This window comes from Herpailurus yagouaroundi, unplaced genomic scaffold, assembly GCF_014898765.1.
Source record: "Herpailurus yagouaroundi ecotype Mexico unplaced genomic scaffold, PumYag 29, whole genome shotgun sequence".
Taxonomy (NCBI): Eukaryota; Metazoa; Chordata; class Mammalia; order Carnivora; family Felidae; genus Herpailurus; species Herpailurus yagouaroundi.
Genome location: NW_024412377.1, coordinates 8,192,038 through 8,212,908, shown reverse-complemented (window position 1 = coordinate 8,212,908; position 20,871 = coordinate 8,192,038). Strand labels below are relative to the sequence as shown.

Here is a 20,871-nt window from a genome sequence, read left to right as displayed (position 1 = left end):
CCCAGTGACGTCCCCCAGACCTGATTGGACTCTCCCTGCCACTCCCTTCATTTAATTCCACTTTTCCTACTGTCCTTTTCTGCTGCTACCTCCTGTAGCCAGTTTCTCTTTTTTCTGGTCCACAAGGGAAGAAGATCATCTTCCCAGCTGCCCCCTGTTCTTTTACGTATAATGCAAATACACTTGATCCTGACATTTGACTAGATTCCTCCTACCCTCACAGGCGATAAGCGTACCAGGAATAAAAGGTTTCCCTCATAAGCGTCACACTTCTGGTTTTCATTCACATCTTGAGGACACAAATAATGTCACGTTGATAAATGGTAAAATGGTGGCGTGTACATTTGGGCAGAAAGCTTTCCTAAGATTTCTCATAGATGGAGCCGTCTGGGGACTCCCCAGGGAGCAGCCAGGTGGTGCTGGGGAAGTGGGGTGAGAACTGGGCCCCCTATTTGCAGGCTGAAATAGCCCCACCCTATTCCAAGAGACACTGAAATCCGATCACTGGGAAAAGCACTCTATCAACAGAGACTCTGAAATTTTATCAAAGTTCTTTCAGTAAAGGGTGTTTTCTGAATTCATGTTACACGGGCTGTTTCTTCTTTCTGCTGATGACGATAACCCAGAGTCACCCTGTCCATACCACACGTACAACTAGTTGTTTCCAGTGGTCCCCTGGAAGGTATCTCTGTTCGGAAGCACACCTATCAGCTCTGGCATGGAAGGCACCATTTCTCTCCTCTCTTGCTGCTCCTGACAGAGAAGGTGCCTCATGCCCATGGTGGCAATGACGGCACCCACAGGCAAGCCACCGTTTTTCCAGTTGCTGCCTCCTGTATCGGCCTGCCAAGCACACCTGCCGCTATCACTGTATTTCACCCAACTCTGTCACTCTTCCCAGGCACTGTTGCCCCTTCTAATGACAACCGTCATCCCCTTGCATCAACCATCGCTTTTATGGCACACGTGATGGATCTTTCAAAGGCTAAAAATGTCAAAGGCAGTGAGAGTATCTCTATACCACTCCTGATTGGGGGTTTCTGATTTTTTTCGCATGGCTAAAAATAAGTAAAGTAGAGACCACTTACTTATTTTACTTACAGCCTCCAGATTTTGTGTGGTCCATGTAGGACTCCGAGGGAGACTGATCCAAGAGTTAAAAATCACGATCTGTCTAGAATTGTCCCTCTTCCTAACCATTAAGGCTTTGCTACTGGATCCAGCTGCCTGGTCCTCCCTTCTCTCAGTTCCACCTACAAACACATATCTGGAATCTAGCCCCTAGACCTTGTTGGACATGCCCCAAAAGGTCTAAAGAACAGCAGATGCACCATTTAGGCTCAACCCCCTTGCCATGTACTTGAGTTTGCGGAGAAACTCAGCCATACAAAGTAGAAGAATGTGTCTTATCTCCAGCAGGTAGTGATTAAACTCCCCAGCCTCCCAGATTCTTATGGGGTACACACAGCACTATTAATATCAACCATGCAGGTAAGTGTCAAAAGTGATATTGATACATAGACTCTTAAGACCGTTTGGGGCAAGCATGGAAACTGAAGGAAAGGAGATGATTCTATAATGTCATCTTGGTGGCCAGATGATTCTTCGTAGGAGACTGTACAACGTTATATATGTAAAGGAAAAGAACTATTTCAGTGGAACGTGTCCACTATCCCCTTGATTATAGGTGATCTGCAACATTATGTTGTATAAAAATTAGAATCCAAAGGAAAAAGGTTGCTTCCATTGGCTCTTACCAAACAAGCAGGGATATCTGAGGCTTTGAACCAGGAAATAAAATCTGACCTATAAAAAAAGTATGAAAACTGAACTTGGCATGCCGGTATCTCCGTTGCAGACAGGTGTGTCAGAGATGTGATGAGTGGACTTACCTCTTGGTAGAACGTTCTCTTTAAAAGAGTCATCTGCCTTCCTTTATTCTCGTCTGTCATTATTAGGCATGTCCAGAGGGCCATGGAAGTGGGACTCTAGAAGTGTGGGGGCAAAGGAGCAAGGCAGTTTTTGCAAGGAATATAGGCAAGTATTCAGGTAAAAATTATTGCCAGGGATACGGACACAGAGTGAGCCAAAGACTAGTAGTCTCCAATGAATATTAGTGATAATCAGAGTTTAAGTAGAATAAGACTTAATCACAGGTGGTGGCTTGCAGCCAAATCCAAGACCACGTCCCTCTGGCCTGGGTGAAAACTGTGATGTTGGAGACTTACCGCAAGGGTAGCGTCATCTGTATTTTCTCCAACCCCATCATTGCCCCTCGTAAAAGGCAATATCGAGAACTGGGAGCCAACTTGATTGATCTGTGACCATGCCCCAAATCAAATGGGAGAAAGTATCTTTATGACTCAAACAATGGATGGTAGGGTGATTTGAGGAGCCCTCTCTAAGAAAATCGTCGTATTTCTTAATGTTATAATAAGTGGAAGATGTCCAAGAGAAAGTTAGGGCGCTGTAGCCTGACTTACCATAAAGGGGGCATTTGGATCCTGTAGTTATGGCATAAATAGTCACGAGAAAATGAGGACTCATAAGCTATGGGAGAGCTGGGCAAAAATGGAGCAGGGCAGCCTAAGACAAATTAGATCTGGGAGGTGTTTGTATGGTCATTAATAAAAGAAGGAAACCAAACACAGGTTATATTCGCTTTTTCTTGCCACTGTAACAAATTAGTACAGACTTAGTGGCTTCATACAGCAGAACTGTATTAAGGGAGGTCAGAAATCTGAAATGGGTTTCACTGGGCTGAAGTCCAGGTGTGAGCAGGGCTATGCTACGCAGCCCTATATGGAGAACCAGTTTCCTTGTTCTCCCAGCTTCTGGAAGCTACCAGTACTCCTTGGCTGTGTGGCTTCTTCCTCCACCTTTCAAGGTTATTCCAACCTCGGCGTCCATCATTACATCTCGCTCCTCTGACTCTGACCCTCCTGCCTCCATCTTATAAGGACTCTTAGGATTACCTTGGGCCCACCCCGATACTCCAGAATAATCTTCAATCTCAAATTCCTTAATTTAATTACAGCAACCAAGGCCCTTCTGCTCTGTGGGGTCTTTATATGTAATATATTCACAGGTTTCAGGGATTTTCCCATCTTTGTGTGAGGGAAATTATTTAGCCTACCACATAAGTCCTTGTTCACTGATAGATAAACTTAAATGTCTTTCAAGAAAAACAAAATCTGAATAGGTGTTCTTCCCTTTTCCACAAAGTTCTAGAAAATTTCTGGTATTTGTGCTTCACTTCACTGATCTGCAAAAGACCCTAATGGAGGCTAAGAAAGACATGAAACACAATAATCCTGGGAAAAGATTTGAATTCAACTCTTGTAATGGCAGAAGGAACAGATATGAGTGGAAGGAATTAAAGCGTAAAGAGGGGTGAGGAGGACCTAGTGGCCAGGTAGCCCTCTGCAGGAGGGTGGCGGGAGGTCACTCTTGTCACATTCCGAGCAGGAGAATTGGGGACGCATGCTGAGGCCTGTTGGATTGACAGAAGGCTGGGAAACCCTATTTTCTGAGCTTAATCAACGAAATTTTGCCTGGCCATTGTACTAAAGAATTGGAGGTTGTTTGAAGGGAGCATGGAAAGGTAGGTGTTCAAAAACAAAAGGTGACTGTTCATACCACTGGCCCAGACATAGCACATGTACAGACCACAGTGAGTTTAGGCTCCATAACACATGAGAGGAGTAGCTGTGGTAAAATGATGCTGGAAGCCAGTTGTGAGTGTATAAAGTCATGAGAGTCCCTTGGCAGCCAAGAGCCAACATTCTCAAAACTAAACCAAGAAAGATTTCCTGGAGAGGTTCTGGCCATTTCAGCATTAACACGGGGACAGTAGAGACTGGTACCCTGGCTCACGACACCTCCTTATATGAAAGACTGACTTGACCAAAGCAGTCAACTTTTCTAGATTAGCTTTATAGATTATCAGGATCTAAATAGAATGGCTCTCCCATTCTATTGGGAGAATGCTATTCATACTGTCAATGGCTTTGACAGTATCCAATATAGTTCAAGTTAATAAGGAAGCTCGATAGGCACTAGAGAGTTCAGTGCTGTCATTGATCTGGAAATTTTTTTCCCAATCCCAGTTTCTAAGGAAAAAAAAAAAATCTCGATTTGCCTTTACCTGAAAGACCATATATTCTATTTTAACGGTTCTTGCACAATGATATGTTAATTCCCTCACCAGTAACCAGAATTCCTAGGAAGGGACTCAAACTTACTGATATAAAAGATATTCTAATCTACAGCTTTGATGATTAATGATAATTGGGCTTACAGAAGAAAGGCTGACAAATGGAACTGGCATAACTCATGACAAAGTGAGACTAGCTTGTAAATTCTGCAGATTTGTAACGGGGTAAACTAACAAAATTTGAAGAAGCAGGGATCTTTCCCAAATGATGAAAAATATTCCCCAGATGCACCCCTAAAATGAATAAGAAATGTAATACTTGTAGAACTCCTTGGGTCCTGGAGAAGTCATATATTTGGGGATATTATAAAATGACCCCAAAGAGCAGAAGCTTCTTTAGGTATTCAGTGGATAAGAGTACTGAGTGTAACCGTGAATGCCTAAGGTGTACAAGGTGCTTTCCCCAAACAGTGACAAATACTCAAAGAGGTTGGAACATCATGCCCAAAGCCAGTAGGGGCAACAGAAAAACAGCCTGAAGGTTGACCATGCTGACTTAGTCTCCACCATTAGATATTCGCTTTTTGAAATGGCAAGTGGCTTGCTAATAGAGATTGCTTGCATCCCTGAAAGACATTTGAGACCTAGAATCCCTGTTAGACGTTGGAGAACCTCAGAAAACACTGACAACATAGAGTCTGTTCCAACACTCTGATTAAATGCAGGGTTTTGCTGAAACACTCTTAAGTGTGGTTATACCAGAGGCATCCACCAGATGCATGAACAGGATCCCTCATAACTGAGATTCTCCTGCTTTATCTCCTCTGGTGTTTCACCCTCGGTGGAAGAAATCATGGGACCGACCTGCGATTCCTTGTCAGAGCAAGTCCAGCAGTAACAGGACTTGGAGGCAAGAACACTAAACAGTGGAGAAGGAACACCTTTGGGGGCTGCCTCCTTCCAATCTCTTTTATAGGAGAGTTAACTTGAATAGAACAAAAATCAAAACCACAGTGCCAGAGCCTGTCTTCCTAGTTGGCCAGGTTGTATTCTTTCGAATGACCTTTTGAAAAGGTGCCAGTGACAGTGAGTCATTCGTTACTCATTTAGACAGGGTCAACCATCCAGTGTGCAACCCGCCACATTAAGAAGACTTTTTCCTTCGACTAAGTTTGTTGGCTTTATCATACGATTCCATTTCATCTTGACCACTTGGCCTCAAAAGCAAGCGTGCTGATCATATGCTGGGAAAGCGCCAACTCTCATGAAAATCTCCTTTCAACATTTTCAAAGTAAATCGTAATTTCCTTAATTTTCTCATTCAGATTTGCCATTTCCCCACCCCTGCAAAGATGGGCATCTATATTAATAAATACCACACAATTTCTCATATTTTCTTTAAAAGTTTCCAAAGCTGATGTTTTCCCCTTTTTTGCTAAGTCTACAAGATCTAGATTTAATTTTTCTGCTATAAGAGAGGAATCAATAGATGATAATTTGTTTTGCAATTTAGATTTTTTCATTTTAGTGTCCTAAACCCTGAAAAGTGTCAGCAGAATGTGAAGATTTTGAATTACGAATAATCTTCCTTATTGTTCTGACTTTTATCTGTCTCCCTACCATTGAGCCCAAGTTCATCTAATGGAAATTGGATATTCAGCCATGGGCATGAGTACTACACGATTTCGCATGATTTTATATCTTTTTTGCATTAAGGAAAACAAGCCATCTGCATATCTATAATTAGCTAATATATTCAGCATTGGCTCCTATAAACAAGATGCAGGTGTAAGTAGTGCTGAAGCATTTTGTGCCTAGTGTTGGCTTTTACTTGTGGGAAAAATTACTCTCACTTGTGAAATAAAAGGATAAGAGTTAGAAGAAAAACCTTTTTAATTGTGTAAAATGTTTGCTGAACTAGTGGCCTATTTATAGCTGTATGATATTCCAAGATCTCGTCTTAGGCACCAGAAATCTTTGTTCTTAAGTACTAATTTGCTTGGCATAGGACATTTGTGCCAACAGGTGGACTGTAAAAATTGGCTTTGTTTCAAAATTGTGAAGCTTAGGGTAAAAAATGCATTCTTTAAAAAAATAACATGGTATGGGGCGCCTGGGTGGTTCAGTCAGTTAAGCATCCGACTTGATCTCGGCTCAGGTCATGATCTCACGGTTCATGGGATAAAGCCCTGCATTGGGCTCTGAGCTGACAGCATGGAGCCTGCTTGGGATTCACTCTTCCTTTCTCTCTTCCCCTCCCCAACTTGTGCTCACTCACGCTCTCACTCTCTCTCTCTCAAACTAAATAAGTAAACATTAAAATAATAATAACAATAATAATAGTCCATCCCTGCTATGTGCCAGGTACTCCTCTTGGCCCTGGACATTCAGCATTCAGCAAATTAGGCAAGATCTTTGCTCTCACAGTGCTTATATCCCTCTAGGTGGGGGTAGGGCAGAACTCAACAGGTAAGTATATGAAATTTATCAGGTGGTGAGTGGGAGCAAAGGAGGAATACCAAGGAGAGGTAGACCAACAGCAGAGAGGGGGGTGCGCAGGGTAGATGGGCTACTTTTGATGGTTAATCGGGTTGAGTGGACACCTGAGTGATGGAAAGGAAGCCATTCTGTGGAGTCTGGGAGAACACTTCCAGCCACTCAGGAACTTCCAGAAACCCAGAAGAACAGAAACCAAAAGTAGAGAAGAAAGAATGCCGATGAGTAGAAGCAGAGGGAAGACAGGGACTGGTCACATAGGACCAAAGGCCAAGGTTGAGGATCTTCTGAATGTGATGAGATCATTAGAAGGTTTTGAGCAGGAGTGACGTGGTCTGACTATGTATGTTTTAAAACAATGATTCTACTGTATGTGCAGAATTTTAACACAAAACAGTATTCTTCCCTAAGTCCTCGGCCTCGACCAGCCTATTAAAAGCTGGAAGTATAACTGTCACCTTCCTTTTGGTCTAGACAAAAATTGTATGCAAAAATACACATAATTCATTTGAAAATGATTAAATAATTAAAATTGCAAACCAAAATAATTAAAAGTAAAAGCATGCATGTATTCAGTACTCTTTTAAATGCATTGTTAGAAAATGATAACACAAAAAATACAAAAACTTGATTTTTTTTTTTAAATCTAGGATTTCATATGTTGAAGATTTTTTTTAAAAGAGTTTAAGTAAGGGGGGCCTGTGTGGCTCCGTCAGTTGGGCCTCCAAATTTCGCTCAGGTCATGATCTCGCAGTTCTTGGGTTCTAGCCCCGCATCCAGCTCTGTGCTAACAGTTTGGAGCCTGAAGCTGGATTGGGATTCTGTGTCTCCCTCTTCTCTGCCCCTCCGCCACTCACACTCTCTCTCTCTCTCTCTCTCTCTCTCTCTCTCTCTCTTAAAAACAAATAAACGTAAAAAACTTAAAGAAAAAGAGTTTAAGTAAGAAATTCTGCTGAGAGCTGAAGCCTGAGATAGAGTAAAGCTGGAGTATTTTATTATTTATAATTGGGGTTCCGGCCATTGAATCTGGTGCACTCCAGGACTAAAGATCCTTCAACAGGAATGATTAAGTTAAAGAAATAACAATCACCTCAGTCCCTGTGACTATTTATATTGGAAGGTGGACAGTCAGCAGGGTAGGTTCTTGGAGCCCACAACTCTCGGTGAGTTATAAGAAAAAGCCATTTATTGCTAAAAAATTTAAATTGGAAGGAAATAATTGAAAGAACTGAATGCATCACAGTCTTGTGGGAGAAGGAAGAAGAGACGTTTCGAATTGCTCTCTTTTAGGTATATACATTTGCAGCAGACTTGCTTATTGATACATGCATATTATTATACATACATTCATTATATATTGTACAGTATGTCAAATATTATAACACCTGTATATAAAATAATAGACATGTGTGATTTAGTACTACCCACTTCCTAAAATCACCAGGAGAGGACTTCTGAGATAACCACCCATGTGATGCCTAGAATAAAGTCTCCTCCGTTAAGGATGACACATAGGTTTAGGATGTACTGCATTGCCCTTGAGGGGATTTCTTAGAACATAATTTTTTTTTTAATGCAAAAGGTCACAGATGCACCAAACAAGTGTATTTTCTTATTATACCAAGATCCAAGTGTCATATAGATGTTCTGCTTGGGCTGATGGACAAAATGAAGGGCGAATAACATTGAATCAGCTGAGCAACATCATTGAATAACTTCTCTTTCACGATGCCGTGTTGCAGACGGTTTTCCCTGGTAACAGCTTTCTTTGTGTTCCGTAGAAACGTGTGAGAAAATAAGGTTGACATGTTCCAGTGTGTGGATTCTCAAAAGAACTGGTCACAATGGATGCATCTGACAGACGTCTGGCAAGGGGGGTGGGGGGGTGGGGGGGAGCTCCAGGGAGCTGAGTGGTGGAACTTATGTTTTTTCCCTTTTGCTCAGCTTGTGGGATCCCCTGCAGCCTCCACCCACTGATTCTGTGGGGAGAGCTAAATGGAGAATCACAAGAAGGACTCTACCAGTCACCTTGCTGGGGCTCAGTCAGAGCACAGAGCAGCAGGAATAAGCAAAGCAAAGTAAATTTAAGCAAAGGGTTGAGAGTTGTAGAAAAATTCGTATGCATGTTAAACTACTTACAAATTCCCCAATGCCAGGAAAACGGTTGAGGATGCTTCGTATCGAAGATACCCTTCTACACTACCCACAGTGTCTTCCTTTGCACAGTCTCTCAGATTGATTCTCTTGCCCCGTTGCCGCAACTGCCCACGTCATTCTTCTGCTCAGGAACTATGAGTGGATCCTCATGTCCTGTCCCCTCAAATATTTCTTGTTATGTGTTTTTCTGGTCTCATCTTGGCATCCCACAGCACTCCCTGGGCCCCGCCTCCGGGAGACGTTCTGTGCAGGTGGACACCCTTCTCCGCATGCCTCCTGTCTTCTCCAGCCCCCTATGCCCATCCGTCTTCAGAGCCCTCCTCCACGTGGGCTGCAGGAATTGCAGACTGTTGGCCACAGAAGCTTTCTGCAAACTCTCCCTTAGATTCTGTGCTTTTTCTTTAAACTCCCGTACATTTTATATTCTACTCCATAAGGTATCTAAGACCAATAATAATAATAATAATAACAATAACAATAACAATAATAATAATAATGCCCCCAGCCACACACCATCAGTCCTTCAGTCTTTGGGTAAATTTAAGGGCAAAGGAGATACCTCACTATCTAATGCACTGATGACTACGCTTTTACCCCAACCCTCCCATACAGGTGCCCTACTTTAAAAAGTACAGACCTACTGCATCCCAAACATTTAAGGGTTTAATCCTGTTCAAATTGTGTGGCTCACTAGTTTTCAAACTTCTTTTTTCAAAGTCTTTTTATTTTATTCTCTCTCTTGAGAGAGAGCACCCATGCACATGAGCGGGGAAGGGTCAGAGAGGGAGGCCAGAGGATCGGAGGTGGGCTCTGTGCTGACAGCAGAGAGCCCGATGCAGGGCTCGAACCCACCAGCCTTGAGATCATGACCTGAGCCAAAGTCAGATGCCCAACTGGGCCCTTCAGGGCGCACCTCCCCCGCCCCCCCCCCCCGCCCAGTTTTCAACCTTCTTAAAATCAGTTCAACTCTTCTGCCTTCCAGAACTAACTAACCCACTCCACTTCCCAAGGAGGCTGGTTTCATGAACTTCCTGTGGGCTCCTCAGCACCTTGTATGTTCCTGTGAGTTTCTCCTTTATTAGTCCACGAGATCCTCAAGGGACATACAACAGTGCGTATTACTAAATATCAGTTGAGCCGAACAAGACGGAAATTCCTTCCCCAACCAGTTTTGAGGCCAGTAAATATTGGCCGTTACTACCACCAAAGAGTGGATGAGCAGGTAGATCTTCGGAACATATAGGTGACTTGATAACCTAGAACAGAAAAGACATATGCGTGACGAGAAAAGTCTTAAGAGAATTTTATATTCTGTACAATTTTATAGGTATAATAGAATAAGTCTTACTTGACACAGTTTATTTTTTAACATATATCATTGTTTATTTTCAGTCTTATTTATTTATTTAATATGAAATTTATTGTCAAATTGGTTTCCATACAACACCCAGTGCTCATCCCAACAGGTGCCTTCCTCAATCCCCATCACCCACCCTCCCCTCCCTCCCACCTCCCATCAACCCTCAGTTTATTCTCAGTTTTTCAGAGTCTCTTATGTTTTGGTTCCCTCCCTCTCTTTTTTTTTTTCTTCCTTCCCCTCCCCCATGGTCTTCTTTTAAGTTTCTTAGGATCCACATAAGAGTGAAAACATATGGTAACTGTCTTTCTCTGGATGACTTATTTCACTTAGCATCACACTCTCCAGTTCCATCCACGTTGCTGCAAAAGGCCATATTTCATTGCCTTTCTCATTGCCACGTAGTATTCCATTGTGTATATAAACCACAATTTCTTTATCCATTCATCAGTTGATGGACATTTAGGCTCTTTCCATAATTTGGCTATTGTTGAGAGTGCTGCTGTAAACATTGGGGTACAAGTGCCCCTACACATCAGCACTCCTGTATCCTTGGGTAAATTCCTAGCAGTGCTATTGCTGGGTCACAGTGTGGAGGTTCCTCAAAAAAATTACTTGATACAGTTTAAATTGTCAAAAATTTAAATGTTTAACTTAAAAATAAAATAAATGCATAGGAGAGTTTTCTCTACACATCTATCGTAACTCCTTTGCAGGGAATATATTACATTTATTTTAATGCTCATTATTTGTTATAACCATGGGCTATCTAAGGTACAAAATAATTTTTCTATTGTGTCTGTGTATTTAGCATAATTTTATATTTTAGAAACATATTATTTTCTGTTTGCAGTAACAAAAGAACAGCAATTTTTAAAATGTGTGCTTTTATAATGCCAGTGAAACAAATTTAAACGAGGGGCTGTGTCTCTCATAAATGCTTTGCCATCTGTCAGTCAACCAAAATCTACTGTGTGCTGATTACCCACATACCTGTTTATTATAATTAAAGGCCAAAAATCTTAGTAGGTCATGATGCTTTCAATGATATTTTTTGCTCTACCTGCAAAATTTGATCTAGAATTTGACCATTTCTTAGCCCTTGGGCTCTCATTACTCCTATCCAAAGCATACCGTGTGTTTCTTGAATCCGGACCATCTCGGTGACCCCTACCTGGTGTCCCTGCTTCTGCCTTTGGGACAGTGCGCTCTCTCCATGTCACATACAGGTGTGTTCAGTCACGCTCTCGGTCTCATGTTCCTCAAGGTCAACCCAATGCTCTTACAGCAGCTAACGCCTCCCAGACCTAACCCTGCCCTGCCTGGCAATCACTCTCATCTCCTCTCTCGCCTTCACTGTACTCCGGCCACCCTGGTCTCCTTGCTCTTGCTTGGCACCTGCTGTCACCGTCTCATGGCCTTTGGTCCCTGCTCGAGTGTCGCCTGACCACGGTACTCAGACTGCACACTCCCATCTTTTTCTCCTGCTATTTCTTCTTTATGATTCTTATCCCTGGAGAGGATCCCAGGTTTTGAGGGGCTTAAACCTTATACATGTTGGTGGATCATCTTTAAGGATCCAGATTATTACTAGAAAATTGCTACATCCTCCTTCAAATAAAGCTATCTCTCTTCTTCACTATTGAAATGGTCCCATTCGCTGGTTTCTTTACTCAACTTCCAATTCTCGTACAGGTATGTGAGCTCCTTTGAGGGAGGGGCTTCGTTCAACTCCTCCACCCCCGGCCCCAACTCCCGACAGTCCCCTCCATAAATGTTCTTTAATGAGGGACTGTCTAATCACTACAACAGTGAAAGTTTGGGGGGTAATTTTTGTGGGCTTCTTCTAGTCACATTCTAAGATATTTTCATAATTTAGCCAAGTTCCAAACAGCCAAGTTGAAATCTCTGCCTTGCGGGGTTTGTGTTTTCAGAATTTATATGTGCTCATCTAAAATACTCTTTGACATGCTGAACACTGTGTGAACGTAGCATTGGCATTGTGGTTCACGAAATTATGTTGATTGAGTTCAGTTTGGAGCACAGTAAGGGAGATTTCTATTTCAGGCATCCTTTGTGATTCCCGCTACTTTGTGAGGTTGTATTCCATATCTACAAGGGCAAGCACAAACATCATGCCAGATAATGGAAGCCATTAGACTTATTTGGAACATGGTGAGTGTGCCTGAGTGGGGTCTTCAGGAAAGGAATTTGTGGAATCGCTTGAAATTCTTTCTTGTTAAAAAAAAAAAAAAGTAAGGGCCTTTCCTGGGGGCTCTTAGAAAGGAATGTGGAGGCCCGCCTTTTGCACACACCAGTTGTCAGAACCGAGTTGAGTTTGTGCAGAATGTCAGCGTCGGCTTCCAGATGGACAGTTCTGAGGCCCCTTTGGCCTCCGCACTGGCTTCCTTGGTGGGCAGCAAGATTTTCAATACAGGATCCTGATGTCCATCCGCTTCGACTGACTGCATTTCATTCTGAGACAGGGAAATGGCTAGAGAAGTTCAGTGTTCGTGATCAGTTAGCAAAAAAAGGGATGGAAAGGGCCAAGGACTGTGGTAATGTAATGTTTGTGGTGTCTTGTGATTTTTTAAAGTGTCCTGTAAAATGCGTCACTGTGTGCAATCATGATTCCCATTCAGACTAAAATAAAGGTCTTTTCCCCCTCTTTCTTTTATCTCTTTAAATAACAGGATCATGAGCATGATGAGGAGTCAGAATGTTGAATTGCTACAAAATAGGTCATTTCAGAGATTTTCATGAGAAATGGTTTTCTTTAACCAGAGTTATGGACAGGAACCGATTACCAGTCCATAACTGAGACAATATCAGCGACTTCTCTAGAATTGAGGATAGCAAAAAAATGGAAAAATGTTCAGAATCACCCTTCGGAAATGTTCATTTTGTTATAGGGATAGGCGGTTGCCTCAGTGATGGTCCTCAGTCCCTGCTGAGGACACATTGAACAGGATGGGAGCTGGGTTTGGAAATCTGTACAGGGGACAAAGATTCTCGAAACGTGTGGAGGCTTTACAATGGGAAGCATAAGGGAATTCAAGTAACAGTGACAATGTATTTGTAGACTTCTTTATATTTTCCATATGATTTTCAAAAACCAAATAGTTTCCTGCTAGACACAGGTGGAGTCAAAACCAAAACCACTGCACGCCCTGTACCACGGCAGGGGAGTAGCACTCGGGAAATCTACATGCGCCTAGAACCTTCTCAGTCATTTCTCTTGCTACTGGTTGGATCTTTTGTTACTGGTTGCATCATTTTTTTTAATCTGTTCATTAGAAATTGATCTGTTAAATCAAAAGATGGTCTTTCTCTCTTTGTGCTTAATAATTCTCTCTGTATTTCAGAAAAATACCTTCTTTTTCCCAGTGACTAGTGTCACCTCATAATTATTTTTAAATGCCTTTTTTTGGTCAGTTAATTTACCATAACAAGACAAACCATTGCACTTCTCTTCTTTTTCAAATATAGATTAATTCCTGTACTTACCTTGAAAACGTACCTAGCAAGATATGTCATATGTATGGTAATGATGCAGCACCCTGTGGTATTTTTTTAAATGACTACAGAATAGAGTTTCAGAGTAAATATATTTCTTTTTAAATCTCATTAGTTATACACCAGGTTGGATTAATGATCTGGTAGATAATAAACAGTCTGCACACTAAATAAAATTTATGAAGCTATCACTCTGAATTGTATACCTTTCACTGATTCTATCATATGTTATGTCATTATATTATTAAGTTAATTCATATATTGACCAGGTAATAAGTCCATTAAGAATATCCTTTAACAAGGCAATACAGTGGGTGGTTCCTTGACAGATAATATTTGTTGAACTCTTTGTTAAATAATTCACACTTGAAGTTTCATTTACTCCTGAAAACAACCCCATGAGACAGGTTCACATTTTGTTCGCGTTTTACAGGCATTTAAGGAACTTGCCTCAGGGGACACAGGTGGAAGAGAAGTAGAACGATTTGAACCTTATTGCTTCCGCCTCAAAGCCAGCACCCCCTCCAAACACTGCAATACACTTGCTCCCTAAAACATAACTGAAAAAGAAACATAACCCATCTTGGTTCAGCTACTGAATGGAGAAACTAGATCATTTTGCACGACCGCAGAGATGTATTTTCTCTCAAAATTCTCAAAAATAATTTCCACCCTAACACTAAAAAAGATTTTAGCCTTTATCAGTTGTACTTCTGTCTTGCGCAGAATCAACTACACGTACACACATCAGTTCAACTCTGTGGAAACATTGATCGGTTACCTGACTTTGCTATCCAGGTTAGGGGTGGAATCCGGTGAGGTAAAATATGTATTTTACAAACTGATAACTTTGCAGTTCCTATATTAAAATTGAAAAGTGAATTTCAGGTACCTCTGGTTAAGCTTCTGGTTTTAGATCCACAAACTTTGTATCTTCCAGTAGCTTTTTTTATTTTTTACTTTTTTTTTTTTACTTTAGGGAGAGAGAGCCAGTGAGTGAGAGTGAAGGAGAGGGGGCGGGAGGGAGGAAGGGAGGAATGGAAAGAGAAAGAGAGAGAGAGGAAGAGAATGAATGAATCCCAAGCAGTCTCCATACTCAGGGCAGAGCCCGACATTGAGCTTGATTCCAGGACCCTTGGACCATTACCTGAGCCAAAATCAAGAGTCAAACGCTCAACCAACTGGGCCACCCAGGTGCCCCTCTTCCAGTAGCTTTTTAAGCAGAGAAAATTATTTAATTTTTAAACATTAATAGGGAATATAAAACAACTATATCCATTTTTATTGTTTAAACGAACACCACTGAAAAATAACAGTTAATTAAAAATTTACTAAAATCACCAAGCCCGAGGTTCCTCTTTGTAGTCAGCTTTTGGTAAACCATTTCTCAGACGTGGTGAGTTGATTGCTTATAAATATCTGAAGCGAGAGGAGGTACTATATATTATAATTCTGCAGTCCATTATTTAAATTTACTTTGCGTTTCAGGTCCAGCTTAGTTTCTCTTAGAATTAAACCAGAAGCCCGAAGATATATCTACTTTGCTTAAAACCAAGCAGATCCTTGAGAGGTATGGAAATGTCTACCCAGGTCCTCAGCTGTTTGAGGATCTTACCAACAATAGGTTAAAAAAAAAAAAAAAAGGCTACTTACTCCAACCTCTTCCTCCTTCTCCCAGCTAATTCCAAATTCCTTCCATTTCATTTGCAGGGTGGGTGAGCAATCTCTTATTGCCAACAACAACTATAACCCATCCTTGAGGGTCTTGCTATCCTCAAAGCAACTTTTCACACTGTTTCTCTAAATGAAGATAGGAACCCCCAAGAGGAATTCTATTCTCTGTTAAAGTACTATTTAACCCACTATACATCATCATCATTATCATTCTACAAAAACTGTCCTGAGCTTGCAAACACTGCTGTAATTGGATATGTTCTAAATTATTCATTGATGTTGATGTCATTTTAATGATAATAGCTGATTCCTTGGTAAATATAGTTTATTCTCAATAAATGCAGAGAATATCAAGAGTAACAAATTCATTAAGTGGCAAGGCCCCATTTTTTTTACAATGGGTGATATTGCATTACCTGCATTTTTCTTTTCTTTAATTTAATTGCTCATCCATTTGCTTCCTGATTTAAAAGGCTTATATATAGTCTGCCTTGTAATGAGAGGGCAAGGGGGAAAACCATTGCATCCTACTCTTTATGATTTTTAGATACTTTTAGTTCTAGAGTTTAAATTGTAAAAACACTTTAAAACAGTGGGTTATTTCATGGCAGAGGTGTGGAGGCTGTCTTCACTCTCCCTGATACACACTGGGTGAGCTTCACTGATTCTGTGCAAACACATCCCAGCTTTCATCCTCACGAGACTGTCTGTGTCAGGCTGAAGAATGCTCGCTCTCTAAACAACCTGAAAGGACAGGCAGAGGGCATAGTTTTGCTTTGTTTGATGAGGTGATCTTTTTATTTCTCCTGCTGTGGGGTTCATCGGCATCCATCTTCCTTACTTCTTGTAGACTGATCTCTCAGTCTAGATCCCTGAAGTTTACAGCAAAGCATAAAAATAGATAAGAGCTATTATCGTAGGAACAATTGACCAACGTGGACCATCTAGCAGAGAATCATTTAAGAAACGAATTTAAGATTGTCTACTCAGGTTATGTATCAAAAGGCCTTTCCGGTCATTCATTGAATCTATTAAGTTCAGGAAAGTAGCAGATAGGAAATTTATTCCAGGTCTAACTCGAGCTATTGCTTTCCCTTTATGTATTTCAACATTGTTGGTTTTTATTCAGTTATTTGTATTAATGTAAGTAAATCTGAATCACGGGTCAGCCTTGCAAGACAAGGAAACACAATGAAATACCACCACAGTCTATTAGAATGGCCAAAAGCCAAGAAACTGACGATACCAAATGCTGACAAGGATGTGGAACAAGAATTCTCATTCGTTTCTAGTAGGATGCAAAATGGTACGGCCACTTTGGAAGACAGCTTATCAGTTTCTTACAAAACTAAACATACTCCTAGTAGATGACCCAGCAATTGTGCTCCTTGGTATTCACCCAAAGGATTTGAAAAGTTATATCTACACAATAACACGCAAACGATTGTGTATATCAGCTTCGTTCATAATTGGCAACACTTGGAAGCAACCATGATGTCCCTTAGCAGGTGAGTGGATATATAAAGTGTGGTACATCCACACAATGGGGTATTATTCAACACTAAAAAGAAAGGAGCTGTCAAGCCATGAAAAGACATGAGAACAATCTTAAATGTGTATTACTGGCTGTAAGAAGCCAATCTGTAAAGGCTAGATACCAAACGATACTAAAGCTGTGATATTTTAGAAAAGGCCAAACCATGGAGAAAATTAAAAAACAATCAGTGGTTTCGGGGGTTAGGGTAAGGAAGGAAGGAATTGGTGGAGCACAGAGCACTTTAGGGCAGTGAAATCATTCTGGATGATACTGTAATGGTGGTTACATGTCATTATACATTTATCAAGACCCACAGAATGTACAGCGCCTACAACACTGAGAGGGAACTGTAATATAAACCATTGGCTTCAGGTGATTGTGATGTGTCGGTGTAGGGTCATCATTGCTACTCAGTAAGTTTTACAATGGGGAGGCCTGTGTATGTGTGGGGGCAGGTGGCACATGGGAACTCTCTGTACTTACTGCTCAGTTTTACTCTGAGTGCAAAACTGCTCTAAAAATAATGTCTTTTCTATATTAGCAAAAATAAGAGGGAGAAGGAAGCTATCATGTGACGACCTAGCGCACGATTCTTCCATTCATCTGATAAATAGTTCCTAACTTCCTTCCATGTGGCAGATGTCCTTCTTGTGCATTTTATTTTATTCTATTTTACATATATCAGATACATATGATATGGTATGACATTTTATGAGCCCTATTTTAGTAAATATTAAATGTAGACTTTGGAAGACTTCTCCATGAGGATGATGGAGTGAGAAAGGGGAGACAGTGAACTGGCCTGGAATGACAGTGGGGGGGGGAGGGTTGCAGAACAAAGGCCTCTGCCTGCTGGGTGTGGAGTGCCCAGTGGGGAGCATACATGGAAAAGAGATTGCTGGCCATTTAGTGGGAGAGAAAATACAAGTGTCATTTCGAAGAAGAGAGTTCCCCCAATCGTTTTTCAAAGGGAACTTGTACTTTATTAGTGTTTAACATAGGTTTATCTGGAGTCTGATAAGAAATTAAGGTTGGGTACAAGCAGAAACAAGAAGAATCGGGTGCCAGGAGAAGTTGATGGGAGGCAGGACCCAGGGGAAAGACCAAGCAGGGGGGAAGTGTGGAGAACAGCACCTGGACCCATCCACAGCAATCCACAGCACCCAGAAGTCCTGCCATGGATAGAGACCCTTCAAGAGAACTCAAAGTCCACCTCTCGCTTCCTTCCTGGTCCTTTTGGGACGTGGGAGACAACAGGAGGAGGCAGAACCAAGGGCCTGACCATCACATTTCATGTGTGTGAACTCAGTTCTGACTAATGTTTGACTTCAGGATTCCAAAATTCTTAGATAAAATTCAACACAAGAAAACAAGAGCTTTTTATGTGTACCATCTGGTGACCGCCCTCCCCCCTGCCGGCCCCCCGCCAAAAACAAAAATAAGAGCAAAAGAAAAAGCTTATCATCTCATTTGTGTTTCTCTAAGTAGATGAAAATAAAACTTAAGACTTCATTATAAATTTAGAACTATGGCATTAATTAGGGCCACACGAAAACATTGTGTTCGCATGGAACCATTAAGCATTGATATTGCATTTGTTTTGAATTCTTTTTCCTTTTTAATGCTTTGGAATAATATTTGAATAGCTTAATTCACTAAGTTGTATGAATGGGAAATATGTTAAAAATTAAATACTAATTATACAATATAGCTAAAATATAGAGATAGATAGATTTACTACACCAACTGCTTTTAATTATAACCAGTCAATTGTAGAAATGGTTTTATTAACTCTTTTTTAATGGTTTCATCATTATTAAGATCATTAAACCCAAATAATTGTAAAGTAAAGCACACACATGCAAATAAACACACATACAGAAAACAATACTTATAGTTTAAACTTCTGTACAAATGGAATATCCTTTCTGAAATATTATGATACAGTGGGTGTGGCTGTCACCCAGATGCATGTACGGGACATGGTCACAGTGATTACAAACTTTATCTCTCTTGAGTGGGCACCAAGCAAGCACTGGTAAAACTGTACATCAGGGGAAAGTTGTTTGCTGCTTCCTTCTCGCATTTTTAGTGGACCCACTGACATGCTTGGCCACTTTCCCTGGGTTGTACCTACTACCACCAGCTGTGCAGGAACGTCACAGAAGCTAATGTCCTCCCTAACAGCCCCGTCCCATGTACTTCCCTCTTCTGTCCCTGGTCCTGCTCTGCCGAGACATGACATATGTGAAACACCATACTCGTTTCCCAGATTAGGGACTTTGAGGCCAGGAGTTCTGGGGGAATTACAGCTTTTCCTGTTTTCGTTTTGTTGGTGGATGAAAGTAATTCCTACAGCATATTCCGATTTATCTGATGGCCCACTCCCTGTGAATGATGCATACCCTCATTTTATCTCTAAGCTGGTATAATGAGCTGCGGTAGCCACTGGAGACATTTGTACACAGAAAGCGTTTTGTTTATTCGCCCCCCCCCAAATGAGGGATATTACTCAGTTTCGAAAAGTCAAGTTCCAACAAATCTGAGAAACACTGCTGTCACAGGTAATAGAGTCTCCCTCCTCATTCACTCGACAAATATTTGTTGAACATCTGCTATGTGCCTGGCACTGCACTTGGGGTAGGGTAAGAGATCCCTCAGGGAACAAAAACAGACTTGCCCTGGGGCACCTGGGTGGCTCAGTTGGTTAAGTGTCCAGCTCTTGATCTCAGCTCAGGTCATGATCTCGCAGATAATGAGATCGAGTCCCACATCAGGGTCTGCGCTGGCAGCATGGAACCTGCTTGGGATTCTCTCTCTTCCTCTCTGTCCCTCCCTCTCCCCCACTCACACACTCTCTCTCTCTCTCTCTCTCCCCAAATAAATAAATCAATATTGGGGTGCTTGGGTGGCTCAGTCGGTTGACCTTCCGACTTCGGCTCAGGTCATGATCTCGCGGTTCCTCACTTCAAGCCCCATGTTGGGCTCTGGGCTGACAGCTCAGCACCTGGAGTCTGCTTCAGATTCTGTGTCTCCCCCTCTTCTGTCTGCCCTTCCTCAGCTCATGCTCTCTCTCTGTCTTACAAAAATAACAAACATTTTTTTAAAAAAAACCTTAATAAATAAATACTGAGAAAGAAAAGGAAAAAAAAAAAGCAGACTCGCCCTCCAAGAACCAAGATTCTAGCAGACAGTCCCCGACAAGGTACATAATAAAGAAGTTAGAACCTGACAAGGGATATGAAGAATTCCATAACGGATTAAGGGAAAACAAGAACTGGATCGGGGAGGGGTACGGATCAGGGTGCAGTTTTAAATAGTGTGTGTGGAGTAGCTTCACAAAGAAAGTCACATTTTCACACCTTTGAAAGGGTGGGGGTTTAGCCATGTGCTCGGCACATCTATGGGATGAATGAGTTTTCTGTGATAAGACAACTGAATAGGGAAAGTGCCAAATTATAATGGTTCGTGCCAAACCATAATTTTTCAATCCCTGAGGGACGTTGAATTCAAAAAAAGAAGACAGTATTACTGAAGGAGCTGTGTTCTTTTTTTCATATAAATGCAGAAATATTCAAATACAGCTTTGCTAATGAAAACTCCATGAAACAGTCTGTCTGTTAACAAACCCATTTGTTTTAGTCTTAATTTAAAAATCGGACTAAAACTTAAAGGACAGAGAGAAGACTCGTCTAGAAACATACTGCAAGGAGTTTTGTTTTTTTTTTCCATGTACTTATTTTAAAAAAATCAAAACTATTTTGGCTAACAAGAACATCAGAATTTAATGTGACTTTGTTAATTAATCTAATACCTGAGTTAAGCATGACATGCGTTGGTCTTAGTGTTCCGACCGGCTCTAATTGTGACTTTCTTACTTTCCCGAGCTTCTTAGATGAGAGTCCTTGTGTCCGTTCTGGTTTCTCATTTGCTTCTGGTTCCTTTGAAATGCTGAGAGAATTTTCCAATTAAGCCTAA

General features: G+C 41.3%; 1 protein-coding gene across 4 annotated transcripts in view; it reads left to right on the top strand.

Annotated features, from left to right (window-relative positions):
• The window catches only part of CTNND2 (catenin delta 2), a 408,918-nt gene that overhangs the window by 166,262 nt on the left and 221,785 nt on the right, over window positions 1-20,871 (top strand). The gene's annotated exons all lie outside the window — the stretch shown is intronic.